This window comes from Vulpes vulpes, chromosome 15 (assembly GCF_048418805.1).
Source record: "Vulpes vulpes isolate BD-2025 chromosome 15, VulVul3, whole genome shotgun sequence".
NCBI lineage: Eukaryota > Metazoa > Chordata > Mammalia > Carnivora > Canidae > Vulpes > Vulpes vulpes.
The window spans coordinates 51,836,128-51,854,718 of NC_132794.1; the positions used below are offsets into that span (position 1 = coordinate 51,836,128).

General features: G+C 41.8%; 1 long non-coding RNA gene across 5 annotated transcripts in view; it reads left to right on the plus strand.

Annotated features, from left to right (window-relative positions):
* Positions 1-2,411: 2,411 nt before the first annotated feature.
* LOC112920035 (uncharacterized) overlaps positions 2,412-18,591 on the plus strand; it is a 235,764-nt gene continuing 219,584 nt past the window's right edge. For 2 of the 5 annotated variants that reach the window (XR_011997375.1, XR_011997377.1), the window contains exon 1: positions 2,421-2,579. This is a non-coding gene — a long non-coding RNA (uncharacterized lncRNA). Of the gene's footprint in view, positions 2,580-18,591 lie in introns of all 5 variants that reach the window. The other 3 variants (XR_011997376.1, XR_011997374.1, XR_011997373.1) reach the window with 3 other exon arrangements.

Genomic DNA, 18,591 nt, shown 5'->3' on the forward strand with positions numbered 1-18,591 from the left:
CTGTACAACATTCACTATCACTTATTTTATAGTTTAAGATGTCCAAGTTTGGCTAGTAGGATGCCCTTCAAGCTGTCTCCTTAGTCCTTTTGACATATTTTCATTAACCTCTGAGCACTTCCTTACTTTCTGACCCAGAAATATTCCAAATTCATCCTGGACTTGGACTCGGACTCATTTATTTATTTATATCTTTAAGGTCTTATAGATTTCTATTTTATTCAACAACCATTGAATAAATCCATTGTTATTATTATTTATTTCACAGTAACTGCTCCTTTCACCTCTAATCTGTCTCTCCTCAAATTCATCCTATACTTTCACCAGATCAATCTTTTAAAATCTTAGCTTAGCCTACTGTCATTATCTTTTGTACAAACTGGCAGCTTAGAAGAAGCAGAAAAAAACCCAAGCTTCTCACCTGGCATTCAAGATACCCTGTACTCTGTCTTCATCATCCCAGGTATCTAATTTCCCATAATCTTCCTCATTTGCTTCTCAGTGGGTGGCCTAAGCACCTCCCCTCCTCCTATTCTTCCCTCCCTCCCTCTGTCCCTCCCTTCCTTCCATATTTATCTAGAAGCTACAATGTGCCAGATTTGGCACTCAGAATACAGAAGCGAATGAAACAAAGTTCTTACTGTTGTATAGCTTGTCATGGAGACAGAATGTAATCACAGGAATACATATAAATCAGGTGATAATAAATGTTGTGAGAGAGAACAAAGCAGAATAAGGAGATTGAGTGGATTTTGTGTAAATGAAGATGTGTCTGTCTCTGCCTGTATGTGTGCAGTTGTGAGTGCTATTTTATGTAGGGCACATCTAGCACCTCCATGGCTTTGCTTGTGTGTCATTCCTTATGTTTCACATGCTGTCTCCTCTTGACATTTGAGCTTGAATTTGAAGAAGTGAGATTTTTTTCCCCTCTGCATGAAATTTTCTTGATTGCCCAGTGACTTTTCCTCCTCTGAGCAAATAAAACTTGGTAGAAAACGTGGATCTGTATATAAGAGCACATTATGTTAAAGTGATAAAATTAGGGTAGGCAGTATAAATGGCACAAGTTTTTGAGGTTAAGAGCTAATCTCATCATTATATTTCTTTTTCCCTCTTCTATCTTATCTCCCTATATCACATAGTAGATGCTTAATCAGTTTGAATTAAAACATAAAGAAAAGAATCAGTGAAGATGGACTCAAAAGAGGGGAAAGATGGTTAGGCTTTCAGGAGTTAGTGGGAAGCTGACTGTAGCAGCTCTTTCCAGAATGCTGAGCTGTGATCACATCCAGTTCTATCTAGCTTCTGTAAGGTTTGAAGATTCTGGAGTCTCTTCTACCAGGGTTTTATTTTCTAAATTTCAGAGATGGCAGATGATTGAATGTTTCACATCAGATTTCAGTGTCGGCTGCTCTTGACTTTTTTTTTTTTTTTTGATGGTTCTTTCTTTTTTAAAAAAAAGATTTTATTTCACTTATTCATGAAAGACACGGAGAGGGAGAGAGAGAGGCATAGGGAGAAGCAGGCTCCATGCAGGGAGCCCATCGTGGGACTCGATCCCCAGGATGATAGGATCACGACCCCTGCGGAAGGCAGATGCTCAACCGCTGAGCCAACTGGGCTGCCCCTGGACGGTTCTTTTTCTTTTCTTTTCTTTTCTTTTCTTTTCTTTTCTTTTCTTTTCTTTTCTTTTCTTTTCTTTCTCTTTCAAGATTTTATATATTTATTCATGAGACACACACACACACAGAGAGGCAGAGACACAGGTAGAGGGAGAAGCAGGCCCCATGCAGGGAGCCCGATGTGGGACTCAATCCCGGGCCTCCAGGATCACGCCCTGGGCCAAAGGCAGGCGCTAAACCGCTGAGCTACCCGGGGATCCCCCTGACGGTTATTTCTGATTGATTTTTACTTCCTGGTAAATTTTTGCAACAGATCCTAGGGGAAAAAAAAAAAAATCACAATGTCAGAATTCATTGCTGTTAAAGTAAGCAAGAAAACAAACAGACAAGCCTATAACCAATTAGCCCAAACTCCTCCACGTTATTGGAGTTTTCTATTTTTTCCATCTTTGAGTAAACATAGTATCTGCCAAATTTATTTTAAAAAAATTTTTAAAGATTTTATTTCTTTATTCATGACAGACACACACAGAGAGGGGCAGAGACACACACAGGCAGAGGGAGAAGCAGGCTCCCTGCAGGGAGCCCGACGTGGGACTTGATCCCAGGACTCCGGGATCACGCCCTGGGCCAGAGGCAGATGCTCAACCGCTGCACCACCCGGGCGTCCCATATCTGCCAAGTGTAAAGTTTGGGTTACTTTGCGCCCTGAACCCCTAAAGTGGGGGGATGTTTCTGCCTTCCCCGCGGCTGTGGAGGGCTCGGATGAGCGGCACCCATCGTGCTGCAGGGGGCGCTGTGCACTCGATGCTGGGCGGGCAGCGCGTCTCCCGGCCCTTCGTTCGCGGACGGCGTCTGGCGTCTTTTTAGTTAAACTGCTTCTAGCAGCTCAGCGTCTGCGGAGCAAGTCTGAGAAACAGATTAGCCGATTTCCGACCCAAAACGGAAGGTCAGCCGGTACGTGCTCCAACGCGGCGCCCACCGCAGGCCGGAGCGTGCCCCGCGCTGGGCTCCGCAGCTGCGCCCATAGGCCCGGCTGACCCGAGGGGCTTCCCGGAGCGCCTCCGCCTCGCAGCCTGTCGGGGTTTCGCGCGCGGCGGCGGAGGCCGCGGTAGAGGCGCCCCGGGAGCCCGCGCGGGCCAGATCCCAGCTCCCCAGGGGCGGCGCGGCTGCGTGGGGTTCGAGGCGACACAGCCCCGTCTCGGAAGCCGGTGTTGCCCTGCAAAGGGGGCATCCGCCTGAGGCGAGGCCTTTTACTGCCCCTACCCTGCCCCCAAGCCTGGGAGCTTTTTGTTGTTGCTAAAACCCTTGGCGCCCAGGAAACTCCGTCTCAGACGTTGTGCGTGCTCCATGGCTGTGTGATTGTGCACGCGGAGCACCTAGTAGCGGGGTGCCCAGTGGGTCGTTTGTCAGCCGAGCTGCAGGATCTCAGTTTCCTTAATTACACTTGCAGGTTTCAGGCTTCGGAAGATGAATCCCTGTCTTATTTTTGGGGAATCTGAACATGTAGGACTGAGAGCATTGGAAAGCTCACAGCACCGTGTGCTGGATGACCTTCTAGGGTCATTTAGGGTACTGCAGTCCTAATTCCCTAAACGCATCCACTAAAGGCTTGTCTGACTTGGAGTGTCTCTTCTATTTTCTTGCATTGGAGGGAATGAGATGACACGTCCCATCGTGTCTCTATAATGAAGGTATTAGAGCTGGATTTGAGTATTTTAATTTTTTTTTCCTGTTTATTGTTTTCGGGTGACTTCTCTTTTTACTTGTGACCAGTAGATGGCTCTGTGGCGCTCCTTGCACAGACACGCGTTGCGTTGGTGCCACTAAATGAGGTTAATTCACCTCTGCCCTGGCCAGTGGGGAAATCTTGGGCTGTGTCATTCTGTCCCGCAGGTGAGGAGAATGGGGGGTGAAGGCTCCCCCGCACCTTGCCCTCATCAGCATCTCAGCCCTCTGTGTCTGGGTTTTTTGAGGGCCTCAGTGTGTGTGTGAGTTGTGTGGAGACAGTAGTCAGATGATGGAGCGGTTGGATACTAAGTCTGGGGCACGTGGACTGCAGTCCTTCTGGATGGATGGTCAGTGGACAACATGCTGGCCACTGTCAATAATAGGTCATCCCCATGGTAGAGGAAAGGATGATTAGCATGGCTGCTCTGCCCTATTCAAGAGGGCCTACTTGAATAGAATGGGAGTCTGGGTCACCTGTGAGCGTGAACGCAGTTTCCATTTGTTTTTCTGGTGCTGGTGTTTATTGCTTGAATGCAGGGGAATGTGGGGGCACATCCACATGTCTGTCCCAATGGAGGCCCTTCGTCAATTCCCCACATCACTTCCCTTTTGTCACCCGTCCCTCCTCCTTCCCCATCATTCACTCTAGGGGTGAGGGGTGGGGAAGACTCACCCTACGGGTGTTTGTGCCCAATCATATATTTTCCTAAATCTTTTTGTCTTACTCTTGTGAGGCAGAGATTGCTAATGCTCACTCACATCTGGCTCTTCTTTACTTCTTGGGCACATGTGAGGATGAAGCTTTCCAGTCTCTCTTATGGTCAGGTAGGGCCATGTGACTTGTTCTAGCCAACAAAATATGAATGGAAATGGTACTTAACTGGTTCCAGGACGTATGGACTAAACTCCATCCCTAGCCCCCACCCCACTCATATGTTGAAGCCTTAACACTACAGGACCTTAGAAATGTGACTATATTTGGAGATGGGACCCTTACAAAGATAAATGTGGTCAAATGAGATCAAAGAGGGGGCTGCTAATCCAATACGACTGCTTCTTATAAGAAGAGGAAGAGACAGCACGGATGTGCATATATAGAGGGAAGACCACAAGGAGGATACAAGAAGAAGGTGGCCATTTACAAGCCCAGGAGAGAGTCCTCAGGAAATGCCAAATCTGTTGACAACTTGATTTTGGACTTCTAGCCTCCAGACCTGTGAAAAATTAATTTCTATTGTTTGAGCCACCCAGTCTGTGGTATTTTGTTATGGCTGCCTGAGCAGACACACAGGCTGAAGAATTTTAAATTTTAAAAGGGAGACCCCATTCTCTTTCTTGTTTTGTGGTACCGACCTTCACGTGTTCTAGATGATGTTGCTAAAGATTGAGGAGGAAGACCCAACCCAAATAAGTTTCCCTGTGCTAAGTCACTGATGTTTCTGGTTGGTTTTTGCTGTAGGATAGCTTAATATTAATCAGGAAGACTGATTCAACTTGGACCTTGCCTTTTGAAAACAAATGCTAAGCATTTGACCTTTTATATCTGCAGTTCCATGGGATGAATCCTCCTTAAGGCAAGCCATGTTTCATGTCTGAATGCATGACTGGGGCTGGCTCACAGGGTAACTGGGAATTGGAGGTGAAAAGAATTGGTTAATACATCAAAATATTCTACTGCTACAATTACATAGGCCCTCAGTGGACCTAAGAGGGTTCCTCTTAGTGTTCAAGCTGTGCCCTCCAGGTCTCAGAGATTTGCTCAGATGCTTCCGATGGGTGTCACAGACAAGGGAAGCCTCTGGCTTTTCTGTCTTTAATGAGAGCAACTCTACCTTTATCTCTTCAGGGTTCTGTTGAGGCTTAATTTAAATGAAGAGTTTTATTGCTAAAGAAATTTTTTAAAAATCACTGTGATAGTTCCCAACAGTCAAATAAATACCGATTTCATGAGGATATACAGTCTTTGTACCTTGAAGTTTTGTTTGATTCAGGCAGAGCACTACAAGGTCATGGGGTTCAGTTCTGCTCACTTCCTTGATCTTCTAGTGACAAAAAACAATCTCTGACTCATGGAAATAGACATGTACAAAGTAGAAGCTTTACTTATTGTGGGTCTTTATGTATTATGTTTAAAAGGGTATTTATGGAAGATACCAATGGCATATAGTGGTACAGTAGTGATACTAGAATCATGGCCTGAACTCTGGGTTTCACATACTGTCACTTCCCATCCTGTGCTTACAGCAGACATTGCTAATTGATCACAGAGCTAATCATTGCAGAACCCTGATATGGTCCTGCAGTTCTCAACACAGTGTTCTATGCAGCCTCTTCCGACTAATTGATGTTAGTGCATGAAATGAGACCTCTTTTATCTTTATGCATGATCGATAATGATTGGAATTCATCATTGATGTCTTTGAATGCTGGATTTTAGAGTTGTATAAAGTTGGTACCAGAGTGGTCAATACTTCTGGAAGCCCACAATGGCCATCCTGATTTAAATTCAAGTTTGAAGGCAGCCCCGGTGGCCCAGTAGTTTAGTGCCACCTTCAGCCCAGGACATGATCCTGGAGACCCAGGATCGAGTCCCATGTGAGGCTCCCTGCACGGAGCCTGCTTGTCCTTCTGCCTCTCTCTCTCTCTGTCACGAATAAATAAATAAAATCTTTAAAATAAATAAATAAATAAATAAATAAATAAATAAATAAATAAATAAATAAATTCAAGTTTGAAATGTGTTCTATGTAAAGATCCTGTTGAGTTTGAAATGAGACCAGGTCAAGATCCTGGCTGGTAACAGGCTGCATACCCAATGTGGTAAAACTAGAGAATGTACTGAAGGGGCTCTGACAGGGTTCAGGGCAGGATCAAGGAACCCTAAGAGCAATGGTGAAGCACCCAGGTATTAGTACAAGTGAAAATAAATTCTCATCTTCTGGCCTGAATGCAAACAGAAGGTACAGTGTTTAAGGATTCTGGGGATCTGGAGACCTGGAAGAGGCCCCTTCTATATGAACTGGGCCTTGGGCCTTAGGCTGAGGGACAGAACCAAGGGAGATGGAGCAGAGAGGGAACTGGGGGAGCAAATATCCTGACCCTTCTCTCCTTCTGCCATTTGATCTTTCAGTGCCTTCTAATGTCTGAGCCCTATGTACTGAACAGACCCCTCAGTAAATTCTTTGCAGTTTAATGAGAAAGCCAGAGGGTGAGGAGAAGCTCAGGTAATGCAGACCATAGAGCTTGGCCTCCAGGGTACAGAGAAGGCAGAATGGATCTGGTGGATGGGATGAAGAGTAATCAGCGTAGGGAAGTATCTGTACCAGCTCCCTGAGAGCAGGGACTTGATCTGACATGTTCATTGCTATATCTCCAACATCTGGTACAATGCTGGACACATACTAAGTACTAAACACTTATCTGTTGAATGAATGAATAAATATCCTGCATATCGGACATATGGCCTTTATACCAAAATGCCCAACTTGGAATTTAGGAATTATCAGGACATTCTGTGGAAGTGTTAGACATGGCCTTTGTCCACTGGGAAGTGGACTTTTAGCATACAACTAAAACAGTATGTTTAATTTGATTTTCCTCCCCTGTAAAGTGTTGGTTTGAGGACCCAATAAGTTTCTATATGTTTTACAAAGAACTTCCATTTCCATTTCAGTTATCTATTACTGTAGAACAAATCACCTTAAAACTTAGTGACCTAAAGCAGCTCTTCCCTTTTGCTCACAGTTTTTTGGGTCAGGTGTTCCAGAAGGTCTCAGCTGAGTATCAGCTGGGTGGCTGGGGGCTGGGAGGATCTGTTCCTAACATGGCATCTTCCTCTCATATCTGGTGTCTTAGGGGCTCCCTCGCCTCTCTTTCTCCACATGGCTTCATCCTACAGGCCCCTCCACATGTCTTGGGATTCTTGGAGTTTGTTGATCTCAGGGTAGTAGCACTTTTTAATGGTGGCTGGTCCCCTAAAGACAAGAAACAGAGTTTCTGGGAAAGTTAAGGGCTGTGCCTGGAATGGGCACAATGACTTCTGCTGTATTTTATTGGTCACAGTAATCACAGGGCCAGCCCAGATTCAAGGTGTTGGGGACACAGGCTCCACCCCATGATGGAGCAAGTTCACACTACAGAAGAGCAGGTGGAATGGAAAATGTTGCCAATTTTAGAAAATACAGTCTGTTGTAACCCATTTGTATAGCACTTTATTTAGCTTGTTATTCCAGTCCTTTCTCTGGCTTCTCTCTTGATTTTAGCTACAATTTGTTAAGCACTTAGTGTACGTGAGGCACTGTGCTAAGTAGGCCTGTCCATTATCTCCATTTAATTCTCACAATCACCTATCAGTTATTTCCATTTTGCAGATGAGGAAGATGAAGTACAGAGAGAACAAAGATCTTGCCTGAGGTCACTCAGGTACTAACTCAAAGTGGTTTGGTTTTAGAAAGGATTTATGATGCTTTCAAATACATATAAAGCACAAAAGTGAGTAAAACAAGTAGATTAGAAAACTGTAGCTGAGGGGCGCCTGGGTGGCTCACCCAGTGAAGTGTCTGCCATCGGCTCAGGTTATGATCCCAGGGTCCTGGAATCGAGCCCCACGTCAGGCTCCCTGCTCAGCAAGGAGTCTGCTTCCCCCCCCCCCCCCCCGCCGCCGCTTGTGTTATCTCTCTCAAATAAATAAAATCTTTAAAAAAAAATTGTAGCTGAGCGAAAGGGAGGATGAAATTGGTGGGAGGTAAGTGTGCACAAGGCCTGCCCTTGGGTTCTGGGAACTTGCCTGGGGTAGGCCATACATTTGGCATTAAGACTTCTAGTAGCCAACCCAATGAGGGCAATGTGAGCAGTTCATATGAGAGAGAGGGGAACCAGTGTCACTATTCCTATTCTTGATGTTGAGCTCAGGAAAAGGATCCTCTCCATCTTTAGCAACCCCCAGTGTCTGTTTTCATAGGGCTGTTTCTCTCAAAATGCCTCAACATAGGCTGAGGCTTGAGACAGCCTCAACATGGATTTAAAAAAAAAAAAAAAAAAAAAAAAAATATATATATATATATATATATATATATATATATATATATATATATATATATATGTGGGGGGCACCTGGGTGGCTCAGTGGTTGAGCATCTGCCTTTGGCTCAGGTCATGATTCCCGGGTCCTGGGATCGAGTCCGCCATCGGGCTCCCTGCAGGGAGCCTGCCTCTCATGAATAAATAACTGAAATTTTCAAATACATATATACATACATATATATATTTCAAACATCTTTATTAATCTTGTATAAAGATAAGGTCCATGGAGGGGATCTCTGGGTGGCTCAGTGGTTTAGTGCCTGCCTTTGGCCCAGGGCACAATCCTGGAGTCCTGGGGTCGAGTCCCACGTCGGGCTCCCGGCATGGAGCCTGCTTCTCCCTCTGCCTGTGTCTCTGCCTCTCTCTCTCTCTCTCTGTTGTCTATCATAAATAAATAAAAATAAATCTTTAAAAAAAAAAAAGGTCCATGGAGAGTTCCTGGAGCTAAGGGTGCAGCATGAGGTTGCACTTTTTAAGTTACAGGCCAGGCTCCTGCTGAGGCTAAGTATGGCTATTAGGGGGAGTGGGGTGCTGCAAGCAGCATTTGGGGCAGGGGCCAGCGATGCTGCACTCCCACCCTCCCTGGACCCCTGTTCCCCCCCCCCTCCCCCCGCTCCCACCCACCACACCCAACCACTTGAGGTGGGCCCATCTCAGAGAAGGCTGAAGCGGCAGAGGGGGCCGCCAGGACCCAGTGGAGCTAAGGACCACCTTCCTTGGGCCATGGATTGCCAACCACCATCCCGCACTGAGTCTATCTGCAGAAATAGTGGGCTAGAGCGAGAGGTCCGAGGTGACCTGCGTGGGGGGGTAGGGAGGGTCCCGGTGGGGCACCGGTGAACACCTCTGTGGCCTATGTCTGAGCAGATGTAGGGTTGATTCTGCAGATCTGTGATGACACTTTCAATGAATATATCAAATATATGTGATATATATATCACAAATATATGATAACATTTATATATGGTAACATATATAATATATAAATAATATATAAATGATATATAAATATATAAAATGACATACAAATGACATAACATATCATATAAATGATATATATAAATTACATAATATCATATATAAATGATAACATTTAATATAATATATAACATTTGATGTCAAAAATGTTTCTCTCTTTCTCTCTCTCTCTCTCTCTCTCTCTCTCTCTCTCTCTCTCGTATGAACTGCTCACATTTCCTTCATTGTGTTGGCTATCATATGTATATATGATAACATTTGATCTCAGGAAGCAATGCCCTTGAGTAAACTCATCATGCCTACCTCCCTACCCCCAATCATTCAGAAGGCGTTAGTCTGGGGGATCCCTAGGTGGCTCAGCAGTTTAGCGCCTGCCTTCCACCCAGGGCATGATCCTGGAGTTCCCGGATCGAGTCCCGCATTGGGCTCCCTGCATGGAGCCTGCTTCTCTCTCTGCCTGTGTCTCTGCCTCTCTCTCTGTGTCTCTCGTGCATAAATAAATAAAATCTTAAAAAACAAAAAGAAAATGTTAGTCTTGGAGAGAGTTAGAGGATGGTCTCTCAAGGCTCCTTAAAGGGGATGGGGGATCCATGAGATAAGGGGTCTGGGGGGCAGTGGCAGGGAGGATTCCCTGGGGGAGAAGCTTTCCAATTCCTGCCTGAGGGAGGTGGGGTTTTTCTCTCACTACTGCTCCTGCTGGTGATTTTAAACCAAGTCATAAAATAAATTAAAATGTAAGAGAAGAAAGAAAGGAGAGAAAACTTAAGGAAAATGATAAAAGCAGAGTAGAAGGCTAAGAGAACATTAAAATAAAAACATTGAGACTTGGTAAGAGAAAGTTGAGAGAAAAAGAATAGAATAAATGTTTTAATAAGAGAATAAAGCCAATACAGATAAAAGCTCAAGACTTAAAATAGTCATGAGAGATGAATTAAGTAAATTTAAGATAAAGGAAATAGAAGAACAGACAGAATCATTGAAAGAAATTGAGCGGAGTGTGCACACACACAAAGAAGCCAAAGTCAGGTTGAAGTTAAAAAATAAAGTTAGCAGACTATGAATAAAATTTAAAAAATAAAAATGAAGAATTAAAAAGTAACGATGAGATAAAGAAGATTTAAGATAAAAGATACAATAACTTAAACCAACAAGGTCAACAAGGTGAAAGAGTAAATGCATCAAAGTAAAAGATAAAACATTGAGAGAATAACGGATTATAAATGGAAAAACATGCTATAAAAATGTGAAAAACATAAAAGTTGATGGGTTTGAAGCTTAAGTACAAGATAAGGAATTCAGAATGCTTTTCAGTATTAGTACTTTAACAAAGAGGATTAAGGGAAAATATTTTAAAAAGAAAATAAAAAAGCTTGAACAGAAAGGGATTGATAATGAAGGAAGAAGAAAGGAAAGGAAAATTTAAATTAGCACAAGCCAAGACAATAAAATCCTTAGCAATAACAAAGAAAAAAAGCCAAATAGCTTTGTAATAGACCCAGAATGTCTACCTGATAGACAAATGTCGAACATCACAAAAATAATGTTTATCTATTACAAATTCCTGAGGCAGGGCTGGGTTGCCATATTGGAGGATCTCCCACAGTAGTAGCAGGGACATTTTGGCAAGATGAAAAAGGCAGGATAGGTATGAGATGCCCTTTATTTTCTGACTAGAAGGTTGCGCTCCTTGCCTTCAACACTTTCTTTTTGCAATATCAACATGGCAGTTGCTCTGTAACTCATCCTTCTGGGGTTGTGGTAGGGCACAAGCATCTTGGGAAAAACCCATATGGGAAAGTAATTCCACAGATGGTGGGGTACAGAGAAATGAGGGTAGATGGGAGGAGGAATTAAATTAGCTCTACTCAGACATACAAATGGTCAACAAGTACATCAAAAGGTGCTTAGCATTCCTAATCATCAGGGAGATGCAATTCAAAACCACGATGAGGTATCACCTCACACCTGGTAGAATGGCTATTATTGAAAAGACCAAAAAGGGGCACCTGGGTGGGTCAGTGGTTGAGCATCTGCCTTTGGCTCAGGTCATGATCCTGGGGGTCCTGGGATCAAGTGGGAGCCCACATCAGGCTCCTCTTGGTATCAGGTAACCATCACGTAACCAAGATACAGAAACCACCTAAGTGTCCATTGATGGATTAATGGATAGGTGATATATATATTAGATATATCATCATGTAAAAAAGGATGAGTTCTTCTATACCATAAAAAAAGAATGAAATCTTATCATTTGGGACAATGTGGATGGATCTTGAGGGCATTATGCTAAGGTGAAATAAATCAGATAAATACTGCATGAGCTCACTTTTATGTTGAATCTAAAATACCCAATTCAGAGAAGCGGAGAACGGATTGATGGGTGAAATGGCTGAAGGTGGTCAAAAAGTACAAATTTCCAGTTATGAGATAAATATATTCTGGCGATATAATATACAGCATGGTGACTATAGTTAATAACATTGTATTATGTATTTGAAAGTTGCTAAGAGAGTAGATCTTAAAAGTTCTCATCACAAGAAAAAATTTATAACTGTGTGAGTTGATGGATATTTACTAAACTAACTGGGTCATCCTTTTGCAGTATATGCATATATTAAATCATCATGTTGCGTACCTAAAACTAATACAATGTTAACTGTCAATTATATCTTGATAAAATTGGAGCAATTTTTTTTTAAAGTAGCTCTATTCAGTGAAATAGGAATTGAGATCATCTTCTGAGCATGAGAGAGTGGGACCAAGAATAAGTAGGGTACAAATGATTGGGTGCAGGGAAAAGTCCAGCAATTCAACACTTCACCCCTAATCAGTGCCCAGCTAGTGTTATGGGGAATAATGGAAATGCAGGAAATGTTGAGAGGGATTTGTGTATTTGCCATTGGATGAATTAATATAGTATATTCCATTCCAAGATTTCAGTATGAAGGATTCTGCACACATGGGCAGTACAAGTACAGGGCTTTTATTGCTATTCTTAATGGGGAGCTGTGCTACCAATAGAGGCAGGGAGGTGGGCTATTTAATATCCACTCTCAAGTTTTGGTGGATCAGAAATATGGTTGCAACCAACAATGAACAGTGAAATTTTAGGACTTAAGGGTAATTGGGAAAGGTACTGATTTGAGACTCAGGGCACCAACGAGGTTATTACAGATAGTTGGATTGCTAATACTGCTGCTAAAGTACCTTTGATTCCTGGCATATTAGACAATAGATATAAAATACTCCAGTGTGCTTGAAAAAATTTTCTGGGGCAATAGCTGCTGGCAACTCTTCCATAGGTAATTACAACACAAATTCTCACACATCTGCTTAGTGGATGGCCTATCAGTGATGCTTAATGATGATGATTTGTTTCTGGTTGGATGTGTTAAATTGTCAGCTATCAAAAATTTTATGTGTGAGACTGCTGGGAATAATGAGATTGCAGGAGCTTTTCTAAAGTATTTCCTCTACAGGAACATCTCTGCGTCCTGTGCATGGTCCCACACCTGTTTTTGTGAAGAAGAAAGAATCTGGACCGTCAATTTGAATACCAATTAAATGGTTTAAAGATGTCCTGGTAAATACATTGATCCTGGATAATCCAGCCCAACAAAAAAGCCTTTGGCTAACAGTGCCTGGCACAGAATTAGTTCTCAATAAATATTAGCTAGCTATTGTTGGCTCAGCCACACTAATGCCAACATTCATTGAAGACGTTGTGCTGGGCACTGCTATAAGCATAGCTCGTACATTCATTATCAGAAGGTTCCTTGCTATAAAATAAAAATAATGTGGAAGACTTGGAGATATATTCTAAGTATTACATATAAAGATTAAGAGAAAAAATTAATTATTAAGTGCTGAGTGAAATTATATTAAGTTGCCTGAGAAAACATAAAATATGCATCTGGGAGTTGGATGACAAAAAGAAGAGAGGACATACAGAATTTAGATACATATAAAGGTTATCAAGGTGACCTATACTAAGGGAGGGGGAATTCTAGTTTAGAAAAAACAAAACTCTGTATGGTATACTCTGCTTTTTCTAAGGTCAACATCTTAGCATCAAGCCGTCATAGCTTTGAATTGTCTGGGAGCATCTGTGCTTTATCCCTACTTTGTACATCCATTAGCAAGGTGTGTTCTAAGGTATCAGAAAAGTCTATGAGAAGTTATTTTTTGGATCTGGGAATGCTTGAACTATTTCCCATATAAACTAATGGTAATTGTTTCTTCACTTTATGGCATTTCGGCTTACAAAAGGTTTCATAAGAATGCTCTACTTTTGAATAACAGGGGAAACTCTTAATGGGGTCCTACACTCCTTAGCCCTTGGAAGCTCCTGAAAATAACCCCGAATGTTTCAGATTAACTCTTTGGTCCTTGAAAGAACAGATAAGATGCTCACCTGAGTAGAGAAATTATTGTCCGTCTGTTGTGTTCCCAAAGTTTAATTACATCAGTTAAACAAACTAAACGGATTTTTCTTTATGAGCCAGTCATGATAATTATAATAAAATATAATTATAATATAATTTATGTTTATGTAATTGTAAAATATAAATACAGATACAGTGTTTTGGCTTGTATCATGACAAGCATCTTAGCTATTTCAATCTAATTTAACACTCCACCAACAAATTGCCAGTTCTTTCCCACATTTTACCATGAGCAAACTGAGTTAGAGAAAGTTAAATAATTTACCCAAAGTCACACCTATTAACCTTGAAGACAAAACTTTCATTTTTATTTTTATTTTTTTTTTACCAGCGAAAGAGAAGTTTATTTGGGAACAGCAGTGAATTTCAATCTGGGACCAGTAAGCTACTGAAAAAATGATTGGCAAGTCCAGACAATGAAGGGGAAGAACCCTCCATTTTTTTAAAAGTTTTTATTTATTTACGATAGTCACACAGAGAGAGGCAGAGACATAGGCAGAAGCAGGCTCCATGCACCAGGAGCCCAACGCAGGATTCGATCCCATGTCTGCAGGATCACACCCGGGCCAAAGGCAAACGCCAAACCGCTGTGCCATCCAGGGATCCTGGAAGAACTCTCTATAAAGGAAAATGGGAAGCTGGGAAGGCTGTAATAAAGAGAAAATCTCCCCCCACCCCCAAAAAAGTGAAAGTCCATTGGAGTACACTGGGAGCTGGAAGTATAGTGGTTTTTCATTGGCTGAGTTGTGACTGTCTCTCATTGGTCGGGCTATAGCAGGGACGTGAGAAAATCTTTTCTTCTTTTTACTGGGATTGTGAAGCAGTGTCTGTGCACAAAGTCTGTCTTCCTGTTGGATCTGTAATTGAGACAAGCGGTAGAGGATGAGAGCCAAACTACCTGACTCTAGTTTAGAGAGGCTGCCTTTTATTAATTTTCGCATTTTCCCCTTTACATCAAGATCTTCCTTTGAAAGCACTGCTGATCAATAGTCAGGTTTTTTATATTTAGTGGTTTAGTGTCAGAAAGGACCTTTTCTCGTTGTTATGTCCTCATTGATAGTCATTGGAAACCACTTCAGGGCACATTAGACTAACAAGGAAGGCTAAGAGAGAGGACTCTCAGGCACTTCCCATTTGAAGTCTACATCTTCTAGAGGTTTTGAGTGTCTAGCCAACATCACCTTGTTGGGTACATCCATTTTACAAGAGATCGATGGACAAGTACAGAGTTGAAAGTAACAGGACAATTCTAAACTGTATGTTGGTTCTGAGCCAGGACCCTACATCTGAAAGTAGCCCACTGAAAATACCTATTGGACTTAGGGAAGAAAGATTTCTTCTTGTAAAGGCAAACTTGGGGTCAGGTATGCCACTTGCAAACCCTCTTAAAGTGGCTGCGAAGCAAAGTAGTGGAATACTGCGAGAGTGCACTGAATGAAATAACCAGACACATTTGGGAAGTTACAGTGCAAATATAAACATGAAGCAATAGTTAATAAACTTTTTGCAAGAATAGCAAAACTTCTAACAGATGTAGTAAAGAAAAATATTGTGATCTCAAAAGAATTGTTTTGAAAACAAATGTTATCCAATAATATAATCTGTAAAGTTGTAAATTCAGAGATCATGAATTTGAATAAGAATCCAGTATCAGCTAATAGTTTAAATTTTTGAAAAAAAAAGGACTTTTATGAATACTGAACCTTCTAATGCTTTAGAAAAAACAAGTGAAAATTGACTTGTCCTGGAATTGTAATGAGACCTGTTTCTGAAAGTTCAAAATCAAAAGAAGAGGAAGTTTCCCCCTTTTGCAAGGGCTTGAGAAATGCAGACAGGGGCATTGTTTTCTCATAGAAGAGAGAAAAAGCAACAGTGAGAAAAAGATACACAAGTCTGGTCCAGACATCTTGGGAAAGCTGTCTCACCAGATGTCATTGTTTCAATTCTGGGAAATCTTTACTTTCAGGTCACCAGATTGTGTGCAGGTTCAGTCAGGGTATGGTGTCTTCTTTAGATGTGTCACATGAATCTAAGAGTCTATTTCCTGGAGTTTGGGGGCAACACGGGTTGGTTTGCAGTTCTTGATAAGGGTCATTCCAGTGAGGTCATTCTAGAGGTGTCCTTTCCAACAGATGAAATCTCCAGGTTGTAAGGTGAGATGCTTAAGGCAATTGTCTCCTGGGAATGCACTGTAAAAAGATTGTTCTACCAAATCATGGCTATTTTTAATAAAAACTATTAGACCTTTATGTTATTGCAGTATATCTCCTTTTATCAACTGGGGGTCAGAGGAGGCCATATAAATGCATTAGATATTCTATGACTGTCTCAAAGGGTGAGTCTTTGAGTTCCCAAGAGGGTGGATCTGAGATTTAGAAGAACCAACAATGTGGGGCCAAAGTATTTGGAGAGTGTCACAAATTTTGTCAGTTGAGTCTCAGTAGTGCCACCATTGTGTTTGACTAACCCTGAGGATTGAGGATGATATGCACAATGAAAGTGTCATAAAACTGACCAAATAGCACAAAATTGTCAAAAGCACCTGACTAATAAAATGGGTTCCCCAATTACTATGAAGTCTGAGATGGGTTCCCCAGGTAGGGATAATCTTTTCTAATAGAAGCAGCAGTGGCCTGTCTACAAGAGAAAGCTTTGGTCCAGTGAGAAAACATACAGACCATGACTAAAACATGTTTATCTATGAGAGGGGGAAGTTGGTTGAAATCCATTTGTACAGACAGGTTAACAGTTTTTTTCTTGATTATATACTTCAGACAGCTGGGGCAAGTGAAGTAGCCACTTTTTGTCACCTTATTAACCTTTCCCCATCAATACTGGTTCATGAATGCTATCATTTTGTCAGTAGACCAATGGTTTAATGCATTTACAGTTGTACATAGTGGAACTTTTAGAATTTTTGGTAGGACTGGCTTGTTTGGGATAAACCAAAGATCTCTCTTTTTATGAGCCAACAATTACTAGATTTCCAATATTGTTTCTCCTTTTCTGGGGCCAATTATTAGGCATCTCTGGTCAATTTTTCCAAGTTGTTATTTGGGAGAACATCCCTTTGGAATATGACAGAGGTCTGTCCATCAATCTTCTGAGCAGTAGTTTTTGCAGAAATATCAGTAAGGTGGTTTCCTTTGGCCTCCAGGAAGTCAACTTTGGAATGTCATGGAATCTTAATAGTAGCTAGAGCTATTGGCAAAAGTATGGGACTTAATAAATTTTGGACACAGGATCCACTTTTAATCTTATCCCCATTGGAAGTAAGGAAACCTTGTTTCCATAACGTTCCCAAGTCACAAGCTACCTCAAAGGTATACAGACTATCCATGTAAGTGTTTGGGGTTTTACCCATGGCTAAGGTAGAAGCGAGTAGGGGCATATAACTCAGTCTATTGGGCTGAAGCAGCCAGAGGTAATCGTGCTGTCCCAATGACTTCAGGAGGAGTTGCAATAGCATACCCATTCTGACACTTACTATTTTTTATGCTAAGAACCATCAGTAAATCATGACAAATCTGCGTTGGATAGAGGAGTTACCTGTAAATTGTCATAAGGAGTCAAAAGTTGACCTGTCAATCTTAATCAGCTATGAGGGGTTTCATCTATGAAGGAGGGGAGAAGGGTGGCAATGAGAAAGAGTTATATGAGGAATTAAAAGAAGGATTTCCTAGAATGTGGGGCAACTGACTGTAAAGTGTTCAGTGCAGTGAGAATTTGGGAGGGCTTCTATTGCATGGGGTACAAGATGGTTAAAGGGGCCCTTGTGATTATTTCTTTAGTGGCCCTAACTAAAAGTGGCAGGAAGGGCTCTGGGACAAGGGGGTCTGGTTGTTGGTTAGAGTACCCTATGGACAGATGATGGTTTCCATGTTTTTGGGTGAGTACTCCAAGGGCATTTCCTTTCCTTTGCATACAAAGAGGGAAAAGGGAAGTTGATAATTAGAATGTCTCAGGGCAAGGGGCTTTGTTAGGCTTTTCTTAAAAGTCTCACAGGCTACATCATCCCCCTCTTTCCAAAAAATAGGGTTAAGTTTTTTGTTTTTTAATAAGGCATGTAAAGGCTGAGTCATAAGAGGAAAGTTTGGAATCCAGTTTTGACAGTAGCCTGTCAGTCCAAGAAAGCCTCGTAATTGGTGCTTAGTTTTAGATTTGGGGAAATTCAGGATGCCATGAAATCTACCTGGGTCCAAATCCAGTCTTTGTTCAGAGATCAAGTGCCCTAAATATTGAACCTGAGTTTAAGCAAATTGCTCATAAAAGGTTTTATGTCCCTTCAGGCCAAAAGTTTTAACAGGTGGATGCTATCTTTCTGTGAACAGGTTTGAGAAGGGGAGAAGAGAAGGAAATCATCTACATATTGTAACAAGGTAGAGGCTGCAGAAAACTTTTACTATCCAAATCAGCTTTTAAGGTTTGTGAAAAGTAAGGACTCTCTGTATATCCCTGAGGCATTACTGTCCAGATGCATTTCCGTTCTTCCCAAGTGAAAGCAAAAAGATATTGGCTATCATTATCAACTGGAATATTAAAAATGCACTACATATATTAATTATAGTGAAAAAAATTGCCTTCAGTGGGAAAGTCAGTAGCATCTGAGGGTTAAAAACAACACGGTGCTAAGGGATAATAATGTTATTTATTGCCTAGGGGTCCTGGACAAACCACCATCCTTGGCTATTGGGCTTCCTCATAGGTGTTTATTTATAAATAGAGGTGTTCCA